The 26694-nt window shown below is 37.4% G+C and overlaps 1 protein-coding gene and 1 pseudogene across 5 annotated transcripts in view; one reads left to right on the top strand and one right to left on the bottom strand.

The window, feature by feature from the left end:
- ADIPOR2 (adiponectin receptor 2) overlaps positions 1-26694 on the top strand; it is a 145669-nt gene that overhangs the window by 48270 nt on the left and 70705 nt on the right. The window lies entirely within an intron of this gene.
- On the bottom strand, positions 4086-5232 carry LOC102154874 (annotated as a pseudogene).

Genomic DNA, 26694 nt, shown 5'->3' with positions numbered 1-26694 from the left:
AGGAGACGGCCCAACTGGGACTTTTGGTAGATCCAGATGTCCGGCCGGAATTGTACTGGATATGGTAACTTGAGTGCAGGTTGTTGGCATTCTTTTTAGTAGGATGGCCTTTTGGTACTTTATTTTTAGATTCTGGATTCCCATTAGATCTCTTCCAGAGACAGTCCAAGAAACCGTTTAAAACTCGAAAAAATCTTTTGTAGCATTTAAAATCATTTGATCACAGAGCTACTCAATAAAATGTTAAAAATAATGTCTTCAACCCAAAGCTTTAATTTTGGAGGGAAGATCTTAGACTGTCATTTCTGAAGTTTGAAGTGTTTTCTTATTAAAGGCCACCCGTTGGTCTCCTTTTATCACCCTCTCACTGTCATTCTGTTAGAATTTGATTAAAAAAAAAACAGAATTTGATAATTTGAAAAACTAGGTTTTCATTTTATAGAATGAAGATTTTCATTTGTGATTTTTTATTTCATAGAAATATGAAATTTCCTTTCTTTCTTTTCTTTTCTTTTCTTTTCTTTTCTTTTCTTTTCTTTTCTTTTCTTTTCTTTTCTTTTCTTTTCTTTTCTTTCTTTCAAGATTTTATTTATTTATGAGAGAGAGAGAGAGGCAGAGGCAGAGTGAGAAGCAGGCTCCATGTGAGGAGCCCGACTTGGGACTCGATCCTGGGTCTCTGGGATCAGCCCTGGGCTGAAGGCGGCGGCGCCAAACCGCTGAGCCACCTGGGCTGCCCAGAAATTTCTTTTCTTATGTTGTTCATAGATGTTTTCATGCATTCTCACAAATTTGTTGGAGTGCTGACTGATGACAATGTGTAACAATTTCATTAGTAGTTGGGACTTGCATGCTTGTGGTGGCAGCTACTTGGTGCTGAATTAATATGAACTTTGAAAAAAATTCAGATTGATTAAAATATGAAAGATATTTCTTTTAGCTTTTATTTGTAACTGCATACCCACCAGTATACGTTCATACCTGAACTTTATAGGCTACCTAATAGCAAATTTTCTCTTATCTGAACACTAGCTATGAGAAAAGGATTTCCAGAGCCTAAAAGAGAGTTTTTCTATTCCTAGACTAGTACGAATAAATAAATGGATGGATTTTTTTCCACCAGTAGTGTCATTTTAGCTGCTGCAGTTTCTTGTGTTCCAAATGAAATTAATTTTATTTATATATAATATAATATATTATTTATAATTTATTTCAGGGGCCAACAAACTTGTGGGGCAAGTTTTGTTGTCTTTGTAAATTAAGTTTTTATTGAGATACAGCCATCTTTATTCATTTTGATGTTGTTTGTGGTTGCTTTTGCAGTGCAAGGGTAGAATTAAGTAGTGGGACAGAGACTCATGGCCTGCAAAGCCTAAAATATATACTATCTGGCCGCTAATAGGAAAAGCTTGCTGACTCCTACTTTATTTTGTTAAAAATCATGCATATGTAACGTAGAAAATTAAAATGAAAAGTATAAAGAAGAAAGTAAAAATTGTCCAGAATCACACCACTCAGAGGGGTTTGTTTTTGTGATTATTCTTACAGAATATGTTAGCGATTGTTTTTGTATAAATGGACTCATATTGTTAAGTGGTGGTTTGTAGTCTTTTTTTTTTTAAGATTTTATTTTTTTATTAATTTATTATTTTTTAAGGATTTTATTTATTTATTCATGAGAGACAGAGGAGAGAGAGACAACACAGGCAGAGAGAGAAGCAGGCTCCATGCAGGGAGCCCGACGCGGGACTTGATCCTGGAACTCCAGGATCACTCCCTGGGCCTAAGGCAGGTGCTAAACCGCTAAGACACCCAGGGATCCCCAAGATTTTATTTTTTTAAGTTCATCTCTGCACCCAAGATGGGTCTTTTTTTTTTTTTTTTTTTTAAGATTTTATTTATTTATTCATGATAGTCACACAGAGAGAGACAGAGAGGCAGAGACACAGGCAGAGGGAGAAGCAGGCTCCATGTAGGGAGCCCGACGTGGTATTCGATCCCGGGTCTCCAGGATCGCGCCCCGGGCCAAAGGCAGGCGCCAAACCGCTACGCCACCCAGGGATCCCCCAAGATGGGTCTTGAATTCATGACCCTGAGATCACAAATTGCAAGGACTGAGCCAGCTGGACACACCTGTGTGTAATCTACCTTAAAAAAAAAAAAAAAATATATATATATATATATATATAGGCAAATTGAACACCGATAAAAAACAAATTTATTAAAAAAACACCTCAGATTGTTGTTATTTGGCTATTGAATACATTTATCTTTTCTGCTTTGAAGAGCTTACTAGAAAGGGGTTTGATGAACCAACGTTTTCCTGATTTGTCTTACTAGTTAAGATTAAAAAAAAAATCAGGGATAATAGATGCTCGATGGTGGTGGTGGTGGTGGTGAAACCATTTATTGAGCACTTATTGTGTACTAGGTAGTTTTTCAATACTTTACATGTATTATTTAATACCTGAAGCAGCTCTGTGGATACAGGTACTAGTATCCATAGTTAAAGATGAAGAAACTGAGGCACAGAGAAATTAACTGGTCAAGTTTATCAGCCAATTAATAATGCAGTTGGGATTTGAATCCATGCACTCTGGTGTCTGTACCCAGGCTCCCAATATGCTAGAGTGTCTCATTAGAGCACTGCTCAGGATAAGAAAGTTGAGACAACATAGAGATATATGATATATATACCTCTGGTATAATCAGTATAAAAATTTGTCCTTGTGGGATCCCTGGGTGGCTCAGCGGTTTGGTGCCTGCCTTTGGCCCGGGGCATGATCCTGGAGTCCCGGGATCGAGTCCCACATCGGGCTCCCTGTATGGAGCCTGCTTCTCTCTTTGCCATTGTCTCTGCCTCTCTCTGTGTCTCTCATGAATAAATAAATAAAATCTTTAAAAAAAAAAATGTCCTTGTGCCCTTCTTTCCAGTTTCAGTCTCTGTAGAAATCCACTGCGGTCTGATATAGAGATTTCCGGCTCTTTGTCTGCTTATACAAATGTTTATTCACAAATCTGTCTGCATTAATAGACTTCATTTTTTAGAGCAGTTTTAGTTTACAGAAATTTTTGCAGATAGTATAGAAACTTCCTATATCACCTTTTTTTTTGTTATTAATAACATGCATTAATGTGGGATATTTGTTACAGTTGATGAACCAATATTGTTACATAGTCATTAATTAAAATCTGTCTTTTATAAAAGGGCTCCTTTTTATGTTGCAAAGTTGTTTTTTTAAAAAAAGATCCAGCCAGTCATTGTTCTGCAGTGTGGTTTTTTGGGTGCCTTTAAAGTATCATGCTTCTGGACTTTTCAATGCAAAAAACCCATTAATTCACTAATTTTCAGATTAACAACACAATTTTAATGGTCTTTTTGAATGGAACAGTTGCTTGGAAGCTATAGGATTCTTTTTTTCTTAAAAAGTTTGTTGTGATGCCAGTTGCTTTTCTTGGGAAGAATGCATTCTGGACATTCTGACTCCTTTTTTTTTTTTTTTTTTTTTTACATTCTGACTCCTTGAAGCTGCTCAGCTTCTTCTTTTTTTTTTTTTTTTAAGATTTTATTTATTCATTCATGAGAGTCAGAGAGAGAGAGAGAGAGGCAGAGACACAGGGAGAAGTAGGCTCCCTGCAGGGAGCCCGACGTGGGACTCGATCCCAGGTCTCCAGGATCAGGCCCCAGGCCGAAGGCAGGCGCTAAAGCTAAACCGCTGCCAGCTGTTCAGCTTCTTGGAGATTTTCATGCTCTTCTTCATTGGAAGAGTGATGCATATCAACCTAGTTACCATTAACATCTTCCTTACTGAGAGATATTTCCTCATCCATCTTTTTTGTTCTTAGCATTGTTTTCCTCTTTAGTTTCCAACACTTCTGTTCCTAGAATGTAAACTTCACCTAATTCTCCATATTCTTGTACTCTGGATTTTATCTGGTCTTAACCTTGCAATTTCTTCTGCATCTAGGAGATTCAGTGTTTGGAAGAACTGAGTCAGAATTGAGAGACATTTATCACTTCCTTAACTTTGCGTGTTTTATTGTGGACCAGGCCTTAAGGAAGTTAAGTCATTGAGCTGTTATGTCTTTCATAGAATCTCTTTCATTGATTCCTCTGTCATGGTTCCCCCAGAATTTTTGTCCATAACAAAATAGGTGGCCACAATCATGAGTGACTGCATGATCTTTGGGACTACCAGGTAATGAGATGTTTGTGTGTTTGTGCACCAAACAGAAGGATCTTACTACTTTGGTGCTCCTGTAGAAACCTTTGCACAAAGGGATATAAGTTAGAAAAAGCTCATGAATTCCCACCAATCTGGACAAAAGTTTCTAGAGCATCATAATTCAAACTTCTCTTTAGAGCTCTAGCTCAGCTGCAGTAGTAGTTTTTTTGCAGAATTTGGAGAATCATGAATCAAATGGATACTTGAGAAGTTAAACACCTCTGTGTGTGTGTGTGTGGTTTTTTTTCTCTCCATCTTTTGTTTCTAAGTACTTTCATTACCTTTTCAACCTTTACTCTTGTTTGGAGCCTGTTTTCCCTGTGGCATACTGCACTAACATTCTTGGTTGCTGTCCTTTTTCTCTTGTCCATCTTTTCCTAAAAAGGTCAGGGCAGCAACTAATACTTTGGTGACCTCAGAGGAGCATGAATTGCGATAATATTGACAGTCTTGGCATCATTTCAGATGCTTTTTCTGAAGAGTTCACTTACACTTTCATAGATATCTTGGCTGCAATTGCATTTCTATTTGCTAACCTGTACATGAAATTCTGCAATAGTATATTCATTTCATTCTTGTATTTTGGACTTTGATTCATTTTGTTAGTCACAAAATGAGTGTATTAAGTCATAAAAGCTTGTATAGTATATAGAAGTTTAGAGAAGAGCAGTAGCAAACTTGATGGATTGATGAGATTCTTCTCTCAGAAGCTTTGCAAAATGTTATCGGAAGATCTACATTCAAGACGGTGTAATTTTAGGAGAATAGAACTTTCAGCTCTTGAGGAAAGTCATCTAGATGTTCTGGGAAGCAGTGACCAATCAGTGCCATAAACATCACCAGCTTTGCCAGTTCTTTACTGGGTTTATTTGGTTGCAATTTGAAAATCTCCACTTGGATTTGTAGTGAATATTGTAGAAACTCCTCAGCATAGGACAGAGCATCCACTTTACTAATTCTGTAACTGCTGCAGGGTGCGGGGCAGCTAGTGTTAGTTTCCACTGGACATGATGAGTTCAGATTGGCTGGCGATAAGCAGCTCTCAGAAAACCCACACCTGATACCAGCCAACCCTTCTCAGCTGGCTTGGAATCCTGCTTCTGGATGTGAATAGAAATAGCCTTGGAGCCTGGCAGGTGGCGCCATATTGGCTCATAGTAGTGAGCTTTAAAAATTAATATTCACAATAGCTTCTCAATCAGTCCATCTGTAGTAGTTCTTTAGTAGTTCTTTTTAGTATTTTATTGAATGGGTGAGTCATAATTTAATAGCGTTCCTATTATTGGATATTTAGATTGTTTAAATTTGTTGTATTATGTACATACCCATTATAGTACAATTGTTGATGCTAATGACTCTAGGATAACTTTCTAAGAATCTGGTTACTGAGTTGAAGGAAATACATGGTTTCCTTTTTTTTTTGCATTTTTAATTTAATTTTAGTTAACATACAGAGCAACATGGTTTTCATGTTATCAGAGTACCATCCAGAAAGGTCACAGCAATATAAATGCTCACCACAAATGTGGGTGAGGTCTAGCTTCTCCATGTCATTGCCAACTTTTTTTTAATCTTTGTTTATCTGATTGTCAGTTAAACATTTCTTGCAGTGTATTGTGGTTCTCTCTCACTAGGAGGTGTGTTTTGTTGTGATGGCATTCTTTTGAAGTTGATTTAGAATTATTTTAGGTGGAGTTTATATTCTGTAGTTCTTCCTAGTACTTTTTTTTTTTTAGATCTGCTCACCTATTTAGATCCCTCCCTAGCTCTTGAAAGCAGTATGATTTTGCCACTCCTGTTAAGAGTCTGAGGGATGGCCAGTAGACTATGTATTTCTTAAGGATAAGGAGAGTGTAGCTTTCTTTATATCGAACAGTAATCCTAGCATATAGCAAGTGGGAAGTAAATGGTGTTTTTAAAACTTAAATTAGGTTGTGTTCTTATGCTGAGTGAAGTGCTTTAATTTTGTTAAAAATAACCTTTTCAAAGTCTTTGAAATATAAACTTAAAAAAACTGCAGCATAAAATTGTCATCTTGATATATGTTCTCTGTCTCATTCTTTAATTCTGAAATGAGATAAAAAAGGCAGATGGATATCCAAGGACCTGTTAGGAGTAATTAGCCTAACCTATTCAATTTGTAGCATTTTGTATTCAGTTTTGGAAGTTAAGGAATGGATTAAATGGATTTGTTTCATGTAACCCATGGTTTTGATTTTTCTGTATTGGAGTAAACTATGTGTTAGAGGGGGTGTATGCTGGCTAAATGATTTTGTAGCCTGGCTTAATTAGACATTATAAGTGTCCAGAGAGAAGGAAAAGCAAAGCTGAATTCTGGAAACTGCCAGAGTATCTTCAGACATGGGGAAAATACCTGTGGGAAAGGACACTTGAATTTTTTAAATGTAAGAGTACAGAAAAATAGAATTTTTTTGATAGCTGATTTATAGTATTACATATTCTTTTTTTTTTTTAATTTTTATTTATTTATTTATGATAGTCACACAGTGAGAGAGAGAGAGGCAGAGACATAGGCAGAGGGAGAAGCAGGCTCCATGCACCGGGAGCCCGATGTGGGATTCGATCCCCGGTCTCCAGGATCGCGCCCCAGGGCAAAGGCAGGCGCCAAACCGCTGCGCCACCCAGGGATCCCAGTATTACATATTCTTGTTAGACTTTTGTATTTTCCACAGTATCCATGTGTGAAAACAAAGCGTTGTAAAGCATATGATCTTGAAGAGATAAACTTACCTTGTTAAATTTTTGCCATCTAGGCCTTTTGTATGCTTTTTTGTTTTGTTTTGTTTTGTTTTGTTTGTGTATTAGCTAATTATTTTTCACTGGCAGTATATTCACTTTAATCCTGTATGCCCTGAAATCTTAGTTTAGTGAGCATATATGCATGATTGTATCTATACATCCGTTCCATTGGTCGTGGAAGAAAGTGGTGTGGTGAAAACTCTTTAGCATGGTGGAACAGACAGGTTACTTTTTATTTTCGTGGAATATATTTATATCCTATTTCATCCAGAAGTGTAATAAAGTATAAGGAGGAAAGGAGGAAAAGAAAGAAGCATAATTCCATGACTAAGAATAAAATTTGGATTTGAGTGTTCTTGGCAGCAAAGGTAAAGATGGAAATATGATAAAATACATAGCACTACACAGGGAGGAGGAACAAGACCCAGTTTTCCAGGGGTAAATCTTTTCTTGACAGATTTTAAAGAACTATTTAAGTTGGGAAGTACATAAAAACTGTTGAGTTTGTTTTGTTGTCTTGTTTTTTTTTTCTTGCATGTTTTTGCTGGAGGCCTAGTTAAAGGGGTTACAGGGTGAGGACTAAGAGTTAACATTTCAAGGCAATTAAAGTAATTTTGCATGGGTTTTGGTTTGAATTTAGGCTGCAGGTGTGGTTTTTTTTTGGCTAATGGATTTTTTTCCTTAAAGTATTTCAGACATTCAGGAGAATAGAGACAAATATAATTAACATTCATATATCCACCATGCAGCTGTATCAAATGTTGACATTTTTCTCCTACTTTTTTTTTTTTTAAAGATTTTATTTATTTATTCATGACAGAGATTGAGAGAGAGGCAGAGACACAGGCAGAGGGAGAAGCAGGCTCTCTGTGGGGAGCCGGATGTGGGACTCGATTCCAGGACCCCCGGGGTCACGCCCTGAGCCAAAGGCAGACATCCAACCACTGAGCCAACCAGGTGCCCTCCTACTTTCCATTTTTAAGGTTGCACGTACCCTTGAAGCATATTCTTGGATTGCATTGCACTTTGTTCCCAGAAGTAATGATTATCATGAATTTGGTGTTGGTCATTTCTTTTTATTTATTTTTTAAAGATTTTATTTATTTATGAGAGATACACGGGGTGTGGGGGGCAGAGACACAGGCAAAGGGAGAAGCAGGCTCCATGCAGGGAGCCTCACGTGGAACTCGATCCCGAGTCTCCAGGATCATGCCCTGGGCCGAAGTCAGCACTAAACCCCTGGGCCACCAGGGCTGCCCATCGTGTTGGTCATTTCTAATGCCTGTTACTAGGTAATTACTACATAGAGATACACTCATAAATCAGAATATTGTTTTGCATGTTTTTAAATTTGATGTAAACAATATTCTACCTATTCTGTAACTTGTTTTTCATGAAACATGTATTTTTGATTCATAAGAAATTGCTGATACATTACCATTTTTGACCTAACATAAATGACAGTTTCATGTTGTTCAACCTAATTTTAGTCATAACTTTTATCTGGGATACAGTTACATTATTTTATGAATACAGCCGTTTTTATCATGTTGATAGGTATTTAGACTGTTTGCAATTTTTTCTCTTTTAAAAACAATGCTACATTGAACATTCCTGATTAGGAATATCGTGCACATATTGAAGGTCTTTGTCAACTTTTTCAGCTTGCATGTTGTGTTATAATAGGGGTTTGTGAAATCAGTTTAGGAATTAAAATAGGATAGAAAGTATCAGTTTGTATTGCAGGCAGTATAGATAAAATGTGTGAATTTTTTTTTTTTTTTTGGTGTATGTGTATGTATGTGGTTACTAAGTTTTTTGCTTTTTGTTTTTTTTAAAGATTTTATTTATTTATTCATGAGAGACACAGAGGAAGAGACACAGGCAGAGGGAGACGCAGGCTCCATGCAGGGAGCCCGAACTGGGACTTGAGCCCGGGACTTCAGGATCACACCCTGGGCTGAAGGTGGCGCTAAACTGCTGAGCCACCTGGGCTGCCCACTAAGTTTTTTTTTTTTTTTTTTTTTAAGATTTATTTGTTTATTCATGAAAGGGAGAGAGAGGCAGAGACTCAGGCAGAGCAGAGGGAGAAGCAGGCTCCATGCAGGGAGTCAGGTGGGGGACTCGGTCCCAGGACCTCAGGATCACGACCTGAACCAAAGGCAGATGCTCAGCCACTGAGCCACCCAGATGCCCCTAAGTTTGTTTTTTTAAAAGTTTATCTATTTTTAAATAATCTCTGCACCCAACGTGGGGCTTGAACTCACAACCCCAAGATCCAGAGTCACATGCTGTTCTGACTGAGACAGCCAGGCCCCCGTGTGATTATTAAGTTTGAATGAAGTTTTGTAGTGAATATTACCCAGAAGGGAAGTTATTGGGATATCTCCTTTCCTTTCCTTTCCTTCCCCTTCCCCTTTCCTTTTTCCTTTCCTTTCCTTTTTCCTTTCCTTTCCCTTTTCCTTTCCCTTTCCCTTTTCCCTTTTCCCTACCCTTCCCTTCCCTTCTCCCTTCCCTTCTCCCTTCCCTTCCCTTCCCTTCCCTTCCCTTCCCCTTCCCCTTCCCCTTCCCCTTCCCCTTCCCCTTCCCCCTCCCCTTCCCTTCCCCTTCTCTTCCCCTTCCCTTCCCCTTCCCTTCCCCTTTTCTTTCCTTTTTAAAGATTTTTATTCATTTAATCATGAGAGACAGAGAGAGAGACAGGCAGAGGGAGAAGCAGGCTCCATGCAGGGAACCCGACGTGGGACTTGACCAGGTCTCCAGGATCACTCCCTGGGCTGAAGGCCGTGCTAAACCGCTGAGCCCCCCAGGCTGCCCTTATGTGAACTTTGAACTGTATCACATATTGCCAAATTACTCTCCAAAATTGTCCCACTTTGTTTTAGCATGAGAATATGAGAATTTGCTGTTTCCAAATTCTGTGATCCATGGCATTGTCAGATTTTTTACATGTTTACGAATCAGATGTGATTTTTACAGATAAGATGATATCACATCATTTTAATTTTTTAATTAAGATTTTTCTTGGTTAATTATGAAATTGAGCATTTTTTCAAATGTTGAGTGACTGTTTAAGTTTCTGCTTTTTAAATTGACTCTGCCTCTTCCCTTCCACACCCCCATGCTCATTGCTTTGCCTTTTTTTTTTTTTTTTTTTTAAAGCGAGTGCACATGTATGTTGCCAGCAGAGCAGGGGTGAGGGTGTCGGAGTCTGTGGAGTGGGGCGGACAAAAGGGGGAGAGGGAGAGAGAGAATCCCAAGTAAATTCCACATCCAGCACAGAGCCCCAGATGAGGCCAATCTTAAAATCCTGAGATCATGATCTGAGCCAAAAACAAAAGTCAGATGCCTGCCTAACTGAGCCACCCAGTCACCCTTGCTTTGTGGGTTTTTTTTTTAGCAGCTTTGTTTTTTTTTTTTTTAAATTGAGGAGTTTATGACATATTCTGTTTATGTCTATTAAGTGAATTGCAAATATTTTCTTTTAGTACATCTGTTAACTTTTTATATGATTTTGTTGAATAGAAATGATTATTATATCTATCACTATTTTTCTTATTCATTTATATCTTAAGAAATCTGTTCCATACCCCAGAGTCATTAAGAGTTTTGCATATTTTTTCTAAAAGTTTTCAGTTGCCTTGGCTTAGTTAAGCACCCAACTCTTGGTTTCTCTTGGTTTTGGCTCAGGTCATCATTTTGAAGTGGGATTGAGCCCCATATTTGGCTCTGTGCTCAGTGTGGGATCTGCTTTGGATTCTCTCTTTCTCTCATAAATACAATCTTTTAAAAAATTAATTAATTAATTAATTAATTTGACATTTAAGTCTTGATTCTGCCTGGAAGAAAAGTTTTTGTGTGTGTATGTATGACGTGAGGCAAGGATCTAATTCAATTTTTTATATGCATAGCTGGTTACTACAACACCACTTAACAATGTGTTTTATTTTTTTATTTTATTTATTTTTTTAATTTTTATTTATTTATGATAGTCACACAGAGAGAGAGAGAGGCAGAGACATAGGCAGAGGGAGAAACAGGCTCCATGCACCGGGAGCCCGATGTGGGATTCGATCCCGGGTCTCCAGGATCGCGCCCTGGGCCAAAGGCAGGCGCTAAACCGCTGCGCCACCCAGGGATCCCAACAATGTGTTTTAAAATTTGAATTCTTTCAAGCAGTTTTTGGTTCAGCATAGTAACGGCCTTTTTGTCTTTCATTAGGCTGCTTCAGATGTTCAAGTTTGTGACTTCTGAGGAAGCGTAATGTGATTGGGTGATTACTTGATTCAGAAATATAACCTAGAGGAGAGATAGATACAAAGCATATTTAGTAGATCTCACCCAAATGTCATTTCTTTAACCATTTTTGTAATAAAAACTAGGTTGCCGACAGTTTGAGGCTACACTGGTGAGGACACAGGTTGCTAGCTTTTTACATTGGTGATTCATATTCACGGACTTTGGAAACTAGATAAGCAGGTGTTCGATTGACCTCTTGATACTTGAAACTTCAGAATACAGTTGACCCTTGAACAACTTGGGTTTGAACTGCTCAGCTCTACTTAAACATGTTTTTTTTTTTTTTTTTTTTACAGTACAGTACTTCAAGTGTATTTTCTATTATGATTTTTTTCGGAAGCTTTTCTCTACCGTAACTTTATTATGATAATATAGTATATAACACATGATGTAAGTCTAGTGTCTTACCTCCAACCCTGATTTTTAAAGCCTTAGAACTTGACTTTTATTTTGGGATCTGACAAAATCAGATGATTTTTACTGAGGAGTAAAAACATTTTTTTTTTGTCATGTTTATGGTATTTGTCAGCTATTTTTTAAAATTGATTTTTTATTTTTTGTTAGCTTTTGAAAGTCAAATTTATTAGTAATAGTTTATACTTAGTAAAATTCACTCTTTTTTTAGATGTCCAGTTCTGTGAATTTTTACAAACATTGCTGAAGGATTTTTAAATGGCCGAAATGGACTTGATAACTAGTGGGAAGGCCTAACAGCAGCTCAGCACATAACATTGGCATCTTTTTATCACTTTGGAAATCTTTGCATTAGGCCTAACAAGAGACCAGTTGTGTCGTCAGCTCTACTGGGTTCCCCACCCCCCCCATCTCTGCTTCACGTGATGATACTTGTCTGTTCCTCAGAAAAGTTAGTCAGTAGGATGTGGCAGTTAGAACATGTGATTTCACTTAAAATTTGGCCTACATGCCAGGGGGAAAAAGTAGTGTAAATGATAGAAAATGTTGCCTTTCGTTATATGTCCAAAATAATTTCTTAAAAACAAACTGATTTGACATGTTTTTTTTGTGTGTGTGTTTATAGCAGTTGCGACTTTATGAACATGAAGGCTTGAGAGTGCTTGTCTTAAAATTAAGATGTGGGGATCCCTGGGTGGCTCAGCGGTTTGGCGCCTGCCTTTGGTCCAGGGCGCGATCCTGGAGTTCCGGGATCAAGTCCCGCATCGGGCTCCTGGCATGGAGCCTGCTTCTCTCTCCTCCTGTGTCTCTGCCTCTCTCTCTCTCTCTGTGTGTCTATCATAAAATAAATAAATCTTAAAAAAAAATTAAGATGTTACCTCTTCTCAGTTATCAACTATCATTTTCTTTTTTTTTTTTAACATTTTCTTTTTTTTAAAGATTTTATTTATTTATTCATGATAGTCACACACACAGAGAGAGAGAGAGAGAGAGAGGTAGAGACACAGGCAGAGGGAGAAGCAGGCTCCATGCAGGGAGCCTGACATGGGACTCGATCCCGGGTCTCCAGGATCGCACCCTGGGCCAAAGGCAGGCGCCAAACCGCTGCGCCACCCAGGGATCCCTCAACTATCATTTTCTTAAGGACTGCATCTGTAACATGTTGGGAACTGTACCCATTTTACCACTTTTTTTTTCAGTTACCAGTTTTGTTTTATTGACATTTTTCTACTCAAAAATGTTCCGAGTGTTTGGGAAAGAATTCCAATTTTAATCAGTTGCTTTCAACATGTAGCAAGGCTCTATATTCTCCCCCATTTTTGACTGTTTCATAATATTTTCAACATTGTTGTCCAGTATGATATATTATCAGTGTCGAAACTCCTGCTTTTGGCATTTAAGTAGTATACTTTTATTGAGTACAGCTTATGGTTTTTGGAAACAGTTGTGGATAAGAGCATTGATTTGGATGTTAGGCAGAGTAGGTTGATTAGGTAGATTAGTTTGCCACTTATATAATTAACTCAGGCAAGTTATTTATAACTTTCATGGGTATTTTGTCATTTCCAAAATGTAGAAAATAGTTGTACCTGTCTCCCAGGATTATTGTAAAGATTAAAGAGATAATTCTCGGGAAATGTTCTTTGTGTGTAATATTCAGTGCATGTTAGTTGGTCTCATCCTCTACATCCAGCAAAGGTTTTTTGACCTGCTGCTTTGCGTCCAAACTGTGCTTGGTGTTGTGATAAAAAAATGGATTTTAGAGGCTTCTTGACCCTAAGAAGTTTCACTCTTCAGGAGGGGAAGACAGGTATGTAAACAGATAAATGAAATAAATTGTGACAGGTACTGTAATAAAAACAGTAAGTGAGAAGAATAAAGGACACAGTATCAGGAGCCTGGGGAGATCAGGGAAATTAATTTCTGCCTCTGAACTTCTTAAGAAGTGTGAGTAGAAATTCCCCATTAATTTCTTGGGCACATACTTTATTGAATACAGTTACTGTTTGCCAGTTGCTATTTTAGGTGCTGGGAATATAGGAGTAAAGCAGGCAAGGTCCCTTCTCAGAAACTTTCATTCTAATAGGAAAATACCAGTAGTAAAAAAATCACAGACCGGTACTGTAAAAGAGATTAAAATTAAAAGGTCATGTGACAAAGAGTAAGTGGAGTTAGAGGAGGTGATTTAGATTGTGGACAAGGAAGGATTCTTTGAGTAGGTGACCTTGAAGTTGAGATTAGCCTGTGGAGAGGGAGTCTGTAATGGGTAATTATGAGAGGATGAGCATTCCAGGCTTTGGGAAACCAGGTAACAAAGCCGATTGAACTTTTGGAGTGTTAGAGGAACATATAGGTCAGTGTGGCTGGAGTGTAGTGTGCAAGGGGCAGAGGAGTACAATATGAGGCCAGAGGTAGGGGCTAAGTCATTTAAGGTTTTGTAAACCATAGTAAAGATTTCTTAGTTATAAAAGAAAGTTATTGAAGAGCTCAAAGCAAGGGAGTGCCTCTTGATGAAGATCACTGTGACTGCTGTGTTTGGGGAGTAGATTCTGGATTCTGAGGATAAGGAGTGAGGATAGTTAGGTAACAAAGATGGAACCAAGGAGATCTTTATAGGCTATTGTATTTAGGATGGGTGAGAGAGATTTTAATTTCTGGCTTGAACCAGAACACAATAGAGGAGAGAAATGGGTAGATTTGGGCTGTGTCGAAGACTGAATTAATTAGTAGGACCTGCTGACTGAATTATGACCAGTGAGAGAAATCCTGGGACTTAATGCAATTAGAAGATTGGTAGTGTATTTTAACTGGATATAGGTAATTCTGGAGGGGAGAAGGTAATTCTCCCTAGAAGGTAACTGGAATAGGTAATTCTGGAGGGGAGAAGAGGTTTTGTGGAAAATCATGAGTTCTGTTAAGTTTGAGGTGCCAATTAGACATCCGTGTAGAGTTTTTATACTTGGTGGTAAGTAATAGTTCTAGGTTATGGGGTTCAGTGAGAGATAAATATTTGGCATTGACTCGTATCTGCTAGATTTGGTGAGGATTTCAACTTTGTTAAGTGTAGGCTCAGTGGAAATAGAAGATAGGTTGTAGAAAGGTTTGAGGATGGAGTGCAAGAGTGAGGTTGGGGAATGGAGACAGCAACCATAGACTCCTCTTTGAGACATTTTCCTGTTTAAGGGAAGCAGAAGAATAGTTGTGTCTATATGTAAGGCCTAGCTTGGATGCAGTTATTATTTGAGTGTGTTCTAAAGATTATTTTATGTACCTTACCCAGTTATCTGTATAGTTTGAGATAAATGATACTTTTCCTTTTGTGACATGAGAGATTTTAGTCTAAGAAAGTTAAGTGACAATTCAAGAATTTACAAGGCGATGGAACCTGTAATTGTACTCACTTTGATATCCCATATAGGGTACTTTTTGATATACCAAAATGCCCTTTAAATTTTTATGAATTTGTTCAAGCCCCATCTACGAGTTTTTTAAAAGATTACAAGATGAAAGAAGTGAAAATTCTTTATAAGCTGTAAATTGTCACAGATTCTTTGGGAGAATCTTTTCTTGATATCCTTTTTTGTAAAACAAGAAACTTTGATAGGTAACAGTACGAATCATGTAGCTAATTGTTAGGTTATTTAATATAAAAAGCTGACTATAGTTCTTTTTAAAAACATTTTATTTATTCATGAGAGACATAGAGGCAGAGACATAGGCAGAAGGAGAAACAGGCTTTGCAGGGAGCCTGATGTGGGACTTGATCCTGGGACCCCAGGATCACGCCCTGGGCCGAAGGCGGACACTCAACCGCTGAGCCACCCAGGCATCCCCTAATTATAGTTCTTAATAAAATTATACAACTTTGGGACACCTGGGTGGCTCAGCGGTTGAGTGTCTGCCTTTGGCCCAGGGCGTGATCCCAGGATGCTGGATCGAGTCCCGTATTGGGCTCCTTGTGGGGAGCCTGCTTCTCCATCTGCCTGTCTCTCTGCCTGTCTCTCTGCGTCTCTCTCATCTCTCTCTCATGAATAAATAAATAAAATCTTTTAAAAAAATAAAATTATACAGCTCAGAAATTTAGCAGAAACTTTATTACAGGATAATAATGCTCTTTGACGCTTAAATAATGTTTTACAGGTATATGTTGTATCACCACATGGTAATTCCTGTAATTTATGTAAGCATTTTACTAATATTGTAACTAATTTTCAGTTTCTTTTTTTTTTTAATTTTCAGTTTCTTATGCTAGGTATGATATGAAAAAACTGTGGACTAGTATAGTCCACAGAAAAAACTGTGGACTAGTTCTAGCATAGTCTCCAGGAAATGATGAGAAATCAGAAGATGGATTCTTTATGGAAAGTTTAACGAATAAGAAATAATTTCTTTTTTCTTTTTTTCTTCTTTTCTTCCTCCCTCCCTCCCTCCCTCCCTCCCTCCCTCTCCTCTTTCTTTCTTTCTTTCTTTCTTTCTTTCTTTCTTTCTTTCTTTCTTTCTTTCTTTCTTTCTTTCTTTCTTTCTTTCTTTCTTTCTTTCTTTCTTTCGACAGAAAGAGAGTGGTGCATAAAAGCAGGGGGAATGGCAGAGAGAGAGGCTGAGCAGGGAGCTTGATGCAGGGCTCCATTCCAGGGCCCTGAGATCATGATCTGGACTGAAGGCAGATACTTAACCGACTGAGCTACCCAGGAGCCCCAATAATTATTATTGGGTTTTTAAAGATTTTATTTTTAAGCAATCTCTACACCCAACGTGGGGCTCAAATTTAACAATCCTGAGATTAACCGACTGAGCCAGGCAGGTGACCCTGAATAAGAATTATTTAACCTGGATTAGTCAAATATTGAATGAATAAATATTTGTAGTAAAGTAGTGGATGTTATTGTGGAGAACTAAAATAGATGATGTCTTTTAACATTCACTCTAAATAGAATTAATTTCTATTAGATCTTACGGACTACTGAACATTTAAAGAAACCCTTGTAGATCACCATCCTTAGAGACCTTTAAGAACATATTGAATGTTTTTCACTTGGTAACATAAAGCATTGAATCTGGCACATATTTTAAAATCTTGTATTTGGCTTTATTCTTTATATTGCTTAATGAAAGAAGATTAGGTATTATTGGTTATTTATTGTATTTCCATAATTTTCCAGTTCATCATATGAATGTGAGCTAGGGCTTCAGCCATATATTTTAAAAGTTAAATTTATACTTAGTTAATCCTTTTTTATACTGTGGGTATGTCATCTTCCAAATAAAAAACAGCAAAGAGAATGTAGAAATTGAGGATGAAATGACATTAAGGTGGTTTTTAAATTGCTTGTTATTAGTGTTTGTTGTGATCAGAAGCTTTTGAATCTTCAAGTATGACTACCACTAGCATGTGGTTTTTGTTTTTGTTTTTGTTTTTTTTTTTGGCATGTGGTATTTTGGCTAGGCTTTCTCACCAAAGATCCCAGTCTATCACCAACCTCACAGGGCATGATTTAAATTAATTCTTGGGGCTTTGCCTCTGTTAGCTTATTCAGTTCTCACAACGACATATGAAGTAGAGATTGTTCGTTTTTTTACAGATTAACTTCTTATCTGCCATGGACCTTTGTTGTTAAAAATTAGGATGTTAAGTTTTCACATTCTGAGAGCCAATAGTGTGATGTCTCTTTGTGTTGGGACACAGTGCATAGAATGTAATAGTTGAAATCTAGTGGCATCACTTTCTAGTTCTATAATTAGATTATTCAGTAGTAGAGGATGGGCTGCAAAATATGTTCTAGGGTTTTGTTGACCTCCTCTAAGGTAAAGTAGCTAATTTCAGAGTGACTTAAAGTTGTAGATGGAAACTATTCTAGTGTGGTCTGTCATTGCACACTGAAGTATGCCTATGACGTTGGTGCATGGTTAACAAGATTTCTGTTATCCTGAGATTTGTTATCAAGTTCATGCTTTTCCTTCATTGGAAACCTGAGTGGTACCAAATGTTCTACATGAAGCATTGTTTTTTTCTTTTTTTTTTAAGATTTTATTTATTTATTCATGAGAATGCACAGAGAGGAGAGAGAGGCAGAGACACAGGCGGAGAGAGAAGCAGGCTCCATGCAGGGAGCCTGACGTGGGACTTGATCCTGGGACTCCAGGATCATGCCCTGGGCTGAAGGCGGTGCTAAACCGCTGAGCCACCCAGGCTGCCCAAGTATTGCTATGTTGTATCCCTTATTACTACTTCTTTCAGACTTCAATGTGAAGTAAAATATAGTGGATAAAAATCAACTACTAGTGGAATGGGATTATTATTATTATTATTATTATTATTATTAAAGATTATAGAGAGGCAGAGACACAGGCAGAGGGAGAAGCAGGCTTCATGCAGGAAGCCCGATGTGGGAGGATCAAGCCCTGGGCTGAAGGCAGATTCCCAAATGCTGAGCCACCCAGGCACCCCCATACTTCATAGTTCTTAAACCTTTAATTTGGTACCTTTTATTGTATAAGCTGTGAACTTTATGGGCTCTAAGCTGAACATGTTTTTTTGAAATATATTTTTATTTTCTTTATTCATCTAATTATTAATAGTAATTTTACTTTATTTTATTTTTTTATTTTTATTTTTTATTTTTTATTTTTTAAAAAGATTTTATTTATTTATTCATGAGAGACACAGAGAAAGAGGCAGAGACACAGGCAGAGGGAGAAGCAGGCTCCATGCCGGGAGCTCAATGTGGGACTTGATCCCAGGTCTCCAGGATTACACCCTGGGCTGAAGGCGGTGCCAAACTGCTGAGCCACATGGGCTGCCCGTAATTTTACTTTTAAAAAATTTTACCTTTTGGGCAGCCCCAGTGGCTGTGTATCTCTGTGAATAAATAAATAACATCTTAAAAAAATTTTACCTTTTTTTCATTTATTCCTCAAATAATGATCAGCAAATTTAGCTTTTCTTTGCTGTTATTAATCATTCATTAATAAAATTATAGAAGTAGCATAAGTTAAGAGCACCAGGAGTGAGACTGACTGGATTCAAATTCTAACTCACCAGTTACTAGTTGTATGTTAGTTATACAGATTGTCTTGCTTTATTTCCTCATCTATAAAGTGGGGATTGATAATACCCATATAATAGGGTTTTTACGGAGTTAATTCTTATATATTCTTTAAAAGACACAGTGCCTGGCATATGGTAAAACACAAAATAAGTCATAGCTGCTATTACCATATTTCTTTTGGTGATAAAATATACATATGTAGCTTACCATTTTGACCATTTTTAAGTTTACACTTCAGGAGTATTAAATATTAAATACATTCACAATGTTATGTAGCCAACACCAGTATCCCAAAACTTCTCTATCACCTAAAACAAAAATTAAACATTAGCAATAACTTCCCTTTACTCTCTGTGACTAGCCCTGATAATGTTCTACCTGTGATCATTCTGTAGCATGAATCTGAACTTCATTCTCTTTTGTTATCATTAAAAAAATTTTTTTGGGGGGGCTTTTTTGTTATCATTGGTAGCTTAATCGGTCTTTGTATGTTTATAGTACATTTTGTTTATCTGTTCATCTGTCCATGGATACTAGTAGAGTTACTATGTTTTGGCTTTTGGGAGTGTTGGTATACAAATATCTGAATCCCCTGCTTTCAATTATTTTGGCTGTATATCTCGGAGTAGTATTGCCAAATCACAGTAATTCTGTGTTTAACTTTTTGAGGAACTTGTCACTGTCGTTTTTATTACCATTATCATCATTTGGTAAAATGTATGGATGAGCTTTTATTTTTTAGAAATTATTTTTATTACCCAGGTGCTATTAACATTGTGGTATACATGTTTATTGGAAGCTGTGTGCATAATTTTCCACTCCTTGAATTGAAATTTTTGTTGTGGAGTATTATGTTTAAAGCTGTGGAGCTGGGCTTGCCTTGCTTGCTCTCTCTTTTCTTTTTCTTTTCTTTTCTTTTCTTTTCTTTTCTTTTCTTTTCTTTTCTTTTCTTTTCTTTTCTTTTCTTTTCTTTCTTTCTTCTTTTTTTTTTTTAATTTTTATTTATTTATGATAGTCACAGAGAGAGAGAGAGAGAGAGAGAGGCAGAGACATAGGCAGAGGGAGGAACCCGACGTGGGATTCGATCCTGGGTTTCCAGGATCACGCCCTGGGCCAAAGGCAGGCGCCAAACCGCTGCGCCACCCAGGGATCCCATGTACATCACTTTATATACTGGTAATACCCAGTTCTTTTTTCAAGCTTATTTTCATTAAGGAAACACAAATGAATTGTGTTTCCTAATGTCAACAGAATATTTGTCACCTCAAACTTCCTTTCCAAAAACAAGTTCATTCTTGTTCCATATTATTGTCCCCTTTATCATCCTTTTATCTCAGTGAATGCCATACTCTAAATACACTCCACTTAAGCAGAAAACCTGAGTCATCTGATTTTTTTATATTCTTCATTGACCCTTATTTAATCAATCATTCAGATGTTGATTTTTCTTTACTAGTATATCTTTAATCTGCCCCTTGTTCTTTAATTTCTGAACACACCTTGCAGTCCTTGTTTGCATATGCTATTTTCTTTGTACCTTTACGAATACTTTTCATCTGTTGTGATTGGCAAACCCCTTTTATAAACCTTCGACCTCTCTTTTGGACAGAATTAGTGACTCCTTGAGTCTCTGCTCCTAGAGCATGTAAGGCCAAGTCTCTATTGTAAGTCTGTAGTTTTATAGTTTCATATTTGATCATCTATAGAACATCTATTATTGTCTTCTGGGAACATAGCCTTAGCAAACTTAAAAGTAAGTCTGCCTACAGATAAATTATTTTGTGAGAATGTATTTTCTAAAAAGAAAAGTAGTAGAACTTATGCTTAAATGATCTTATACAGAAAATGAGTCTCTTTTACAACGAACATTGTAGGCATAATAATTCACTCAATGAGAGGATATTTATTTATTTATTTGATAGCACAAGCAGGGGGAGCAGCAGGCAGAGGAGAGGGAGAAGCTGGCTTCCTGCTGAGCAGAGCCTGATGTGAGGCTTGATTCCAGGACCCTGGGATTATGACCTGAATCGAAGGGAGACGCTTAACTGAGCCACCCAGGCGCCCGAGTAAGAGGATATTTAATGTAGACATTGGGAAGGAGGAGCCTTGTAATAGGAGGAGGTATAAGATTTGAAAAATTCAGGACTCCTGGGTGGTTCAGCAGTTGAGCCCAGGATGTGATCCCAGAGTTTCAGGATCGAGTCCCGCATTGGGCTCCTGCATGGAGCCTGTTTCTCCTCCCTCTGCCTCTGTCTCTGCCTCTCTCTGTGTCTCTCATGAATAAATAAATAAAATCTTAAAAAAAAATTTCATTTAGTTAGAGCAAGAGAGTGAGAGTGAGAGAGAAGAGAGTGGGGTGAGGGGCAGAGGGAGAAGCAGACTCCCTGCTGAGCGGGGAGCCTGATGTGGGGCTTAGTCCCCATATGGAGCTCAATCCTGGGACTCCGGGATCATGACCGAGGCCAGAGGCAGATACTTAACCACCTGAGCCATCCAGGTGCTCCCATAGCATCTTGATCAATGAAAATTTTCTGTGTAAGTAGAATAAAGATTAACTCTTCTGACTGACAGATAATGATACTCAGAAGTCTTACTTTCCATCTCCTACATTACTCCCTTTTACTGTCAAGAATCTTAGAGCAAATTAAAACTTAGTTCCAAGTACTTTTCCTATTTTTACTCTTCCTCACTAGACAATCATTTGTTTAAGCACAGTGGGGCAGTTCATAGTTTTAATACTTTTGTTCTAAATTTTTTTTTCTCCTCCACTCATAATTTCTTTTTGGAACTTGCAGTAGATCATCATGATATAGATAAAAATATTACACCTCAGGACTATGTCTTCTCTGTTATCCCAAGAATGTGCTGGAGGTTATTAGCCTGAGGTTGGTTTTTTGATTCCTGGTAGTATACTATAATAAATATTTGAATATTGGCTTTCATGTATTGTTTGTGTATTAGTTTCTGGAGAAAGTTTAAGTTCCTAGATTTTTTGACTTGGAATGTTTTTCCTTTATTAGTAGTTTAGAAATCATAGTTAGACAATCTTTTTTATAGTTTTTTTCTTTAGAATGATAAGCATAGAAAGTGATATATATATTACCATATGCTTTTTTTTTTTTAATTTTTATTTATTTTTGATAGTCACAGAGAGAGAGAGAGAGGCAGAGACACAGGCAGAGGGAGAAGCAGGCTCCATGCACCGGGAGCCTGATGTGGGATTCGATCCCGGGTCTCCAGGATCACGCCCTGGGCCAAAGGCAGGCGCCAAACCGCTGCGCCACCCAGGGATCCCTGCTTTTTTGTTTTTTGAGTAATGTTTGCTTTTAATAGCTTCTAGTTATTTTCTTATCCTATCCTGAATAGTTGACTTCCAAATTTAGTTTCCATTCTCCCCCAAAATGCTGTATTTTGTTTTTTTGCTGTATATTGAATTGCTTCTACTTACTTCTTAGGAGAAAGAAATATCATCTATATAACTATTTCTTGCCTTGTAGTAAGACTGTAGTGAGAAGGCAGGGAAAAGCACAAAATTTGGCATATAGTAAATTTTATTTAAAGAAATGAGTGGGCAGCCCCGGTGGCGCAGTGGTTTAGCGCAGCCTGCAGCCCAGGGCGTGATCCTGGAGACCCTGGATCGAGTCCCACGTCAGGTTCTCTGTATGATGCCTGCTTCTCCCTCTGCCTGTGTCTCTGCCTCTCTCTCTCTCTGTCTCTATGAATAAATAAATAAAATCTTAAAAAAAAAAATAAATGAGTGAGTGAATGGATGAATAGGAAACAAAGCTGAATTCACACGATAGGAATACCACCTTGTTTAGTGGTACTATTCATCCTAGGATCCTTAGCTAAGAACTGAGGCACATTGGAAAAGAACAAATAAAAAAATGTGGAGGAAAGAGTATTATATATCATTTAAGCACCTGCTGTGTACCTGTATATAGTATGTCCCCATTTCTGAAAGCGCATTGTGATTCTTGTTTACATTTTAAGCTAATCTAAAGCTAAACTAAGTTGTTTGGGAAAATTCCAAGGCATCTCTAGAGATAATTGGATATACCTCTAGGACCTCACATAATCATAGTCACTATAGTTATGGGTATTAAAGTTTTCTTACAGAGCTTAGGCAGGAAAAGTTATAATTAGTAGGTCTTTACCTTGAGTAGTGAATTTTACTCAAAATCCTAAGAGACAGATTTTTTGAAAGGACTATTTAATCAGTACTGTTACAGCAGAGACACTTGACGAGCCCTCTATATTGTTTATAGCTAACATTTGATGACCTGGGTTTCAGAGTACTTAAATTCTTAGCTTTTTATTTCTTTAACTACAAAATTTTCTGGTTAATTTGCTGATCATTAGCACCTCTTTAAGGAGACAGAGCACAGAATGGAAGAGTGTAAATCATAACTCTAAAGGATAATTTTTTTTACCTTAATTAATGGTTTGGGGTAGAAGCAAATTAAAACTGTGTATTTACAAATTTCAATGATCTTCAATTAATTACAAATTTCAATAACTTTTTTTGGCTACTGTGACAGGTAAATTATGCTTTACCTAATTAAAAATTAGTTTATATCACATTTTTTAAAGATTTTTTTTTATTCATTTATGAGAGACATAGAGAAAGAGAGAGAGAGAGAGGCAGAGACACAGGCAGAGGGAGAAGCAGGCTCCTTGCAGGGAGCTTGATGTGGGACTTGATCCTGGGACTTCAGGACCACACCCTGGGCTGAAGGCAGCACTAAACCACTGAGCCACCGGGCTGCCCTAGAATTTCATTTCTTTTTATGGCTGAAGAATATTCTATATTACGATTATACCACATTTTGTTTATCCATTCATCTGTTGTTTAAACTTTTTGGCCATTGTGAATAGTACTGCTATATAGATTCCTTCCCTGATCTTTCTAGCTTTACTGAGGCTTTTTTTTTTTTAAGGTTTATTTATTTATTTATTCATGAGAATACACGGAGAGGAGAGAGAGAGGCAGAGACACAGGCAGAGGGAGAAGCAGGCTCCATGCGGAGAGCCGGAGAGCCGGACGTGGGACTTCATCCCTGGTGTCCGGGATCATGCCCTGGGCTGAAGGTGGCGCTAAACCACTGAGCCTCCTGGGCTGCCCTTTACTGAGGCTTAAAGTGACAAATAAAACATTATATATAATTCAGGAGAATAGGATGATTTGATTGATATACATATGTATATATACACATACATATGTATATGCACATATATATATATTTGTGAAGTGGTTACTGCAAACAAATAATTAACGTATCCGTCACCTTACAGTTCTCTCCTCCTCCCTTTTTATTTGGCCCTGAAAGCACTTCAGATTTACCCTCTTAGTAGATAGATAGCAAGTACACAGTAGAGCATTATTAACTGTAGTCACCATGCTGTATATTAGATCTCCAGAACTTACTCATCCCGCGTTACTAAAACTTTGTACTCTTCAGTTTTTCCATGTCCCAACTACCTAGCCCCTGGCAACTGCCAATTTACTTCCTGTTTTTTGAGTTTGACTTTTTTAGATTCCACATATAAGTGAGTTCATGCAGTATTTGTCAATTTCTGTCTGGCTCATTTTACTTAGCATATAGTATCCTTCAGTTTATCTATGTTGATGCAAGTGGCAGGATTTCCATCTTTTAGTGCTATGTGTGTGTGTAATGGGATACTATGTATCCTAATTTCTTTATTCATCTGTCAGTGGACACTGGTTTTTTCCATGCATATATTGTGAATAATGCTTCCAATGAACATGGAAGTGCAGACATCTTTTTGAGATCCTGATATCCTTTCATTTTTGGCTGTATATCCAGAAGTGGGATTGCTGGATCATCCTCATCAGTTCATGTTACTTTTTATCTTTTTGGTAATAGCTGTTCTAACAGGTGTGAGGTGATATCTCCTGGGTTTGATTTGCTTTCCCTGATAACTAGTGATATTGAGCATCTTTTCATATACCTGTTGCCATTTATGCGTTTTCTTTGAATATGTGTCTTCTCAGATCCTTTGCTTATTTTTTAGTTTGAATTATTTGTTTCTTTGCTGTTGAGTTGAGTTACTTGTGTATTTCAGATATTACCCCTAATTAGATGTATGGTTTGCAAATATTTTCTCTCTTTCTGTGGGTTGTCTCTTCACTCTGCTGATTGTTTTCTTTGCTGTGCAGAAGCTTTTTAGTTTAATGTAATCCCACCATCTTTTTGCTTTGATTACTTTTGCTTTTGGGGGCCTATGCAAAAAATCATTCCTGGGCTAATGTCAAGAAACTTTTCCCCGTTTTTTCTTTAGGTTTCTTTAGGTTTTACAAGATCAAGTCTTACATTTAAGTCTAATTTATTTTGAGTTGATTTTTGTGTGAGATAATGGTCCAGTTCTGTACTTTTGCATGTGAATAGCCAGTTTTCCAACACCATTTATTAAAGAGACTATTGTTTCCTCATTATGTGTTTCTGCCACCATTGTTGAAGATCAGTTGACTGTAGATGTATGGGTTTATTTCTGGGCTCTCTGTTTTGTTCCATTAGTCTATGACTCTTTATGCCAATACCATAGCTTTGTAATAGATTTTGAAATCAAGACGTGTAATGCCTTCCGCTTTGTTCTTTTAGCCCAAGGTTACTTTGACTACTTGGAATTCATTTTGGTATCATGGATTTTAGGACCTTTCCCTCCTCTATTTCTTGAAAAATGTCACTGGAATTTTGGTAGGGATTGCCTTGAATTTGTAGATTGCTTTGAGTAGTATGCACATTTAACATTGTTAATTTTTCCAATTCATGAGCGTGGAGTAACTTGCCATTTATTTGTGTTGTCTTCAGTTTCTTTCATCAGTATCATAGACTTTTTAGTGTATAGATCTTTCAGTTCCTTGGTTAAATTTTTTTTTTTTTAAATTTTTATTTATTTATGATAGTCACAGAGAGAGAGAGAGAGAGGCAGAGACACAGGCAGAGGGAGAAGCAGGCTCCATGCACTGGGAGCCCGACGTGGGATTCGATCCCGGGTCTCCAGGATCACGCCCCGGGCCAAAGGCAGGCGCCAAACCGCTGCGCCACCCAGGGATCCCTCCTTGGTTAAATTTATTTCTAAGTATTTCATTCTTTTATTTTTAAAATTTTATTATTTTTAAAAATTTTTATTAGTTTTAAATTTCATTCCTTTTAAAGCTATTGTAAGTGAGATTGTTTTCTTAATTTTTTTTGGATGGTTCAGTGCAATTTTTGTATATTGGTTTTGTGTCTGCATATTTATTGAATTTGTTTATTCTAAAATTTTTTGGTGAAGTCTTTGGTTTCTTTGTCTTGGTTTTGTCTTGTCTTTGTCTTTGGTTTTTTTGGTCTTTTTCTCTTTTAAAAAAATATTTTCTTTATCTGAGCTAGAGAGCACAGGGTGAAGGGTGGGAGGTGCAGAGAGAGAGGGAGAAGCATACTGCCAGCTGAGCGGGGAGCCCAACACGGGGCTCAATCCCAGGACCCTGGGATCGGGACCTGAGCCCAAGGCTTAACTGACTGAACCACCCATGTGTCCCTTTGGGTTCTTTTCTATATAAGATCATGTCATCTGCAAATAGAGATTTTACTTCTTTTCCAATTTGGATGCCTTTTCTTTTTCTTGCCCAAATCCTCTAGTAGGACTTCCAATGCTATATTGAATAGAAAGGGTGAGAATTGGCATCTTTGTCTTGTTCCTGATCTTAGATGTTTAGCTTTTAGCATTTTATCATTGAATATGGTGTAAGCTTGTCATTAGCTATTGAGATGTTAGCTATTGAGATGGTCATATGAACTGTGATCATATTGATCTTGTTAACTGGAATATAATACATTTGTTGATTTGCATATGTTGAACCGTTCCTTGCATCCCAGGTATAAATTTGACTTTATCATGTTATGTGATTGTTTAAATGTGCTGTTGAATTAGGTTTCCTAGTATTTTGTTGA

The sequence above is a fragment of the Canis lupus genome, chromosome 27 (assembly GCF_011100685.1).
Source record: "Canis lupus familiaris isolate Mischka breed German Shepherd chromosome 27, alternate assembly UU_Cfam_GSD_1.0, whole genome shotgun sequence".
Classification (NCBI taxonomy): Eukaryota; Metazoa; Chordata; class Mammalia; order Carnivora; family Canidae; genus Canis; species Canis lupus.
This window is presented reverse-complemented; position numbering and strand designations above follow the sequence as displayed.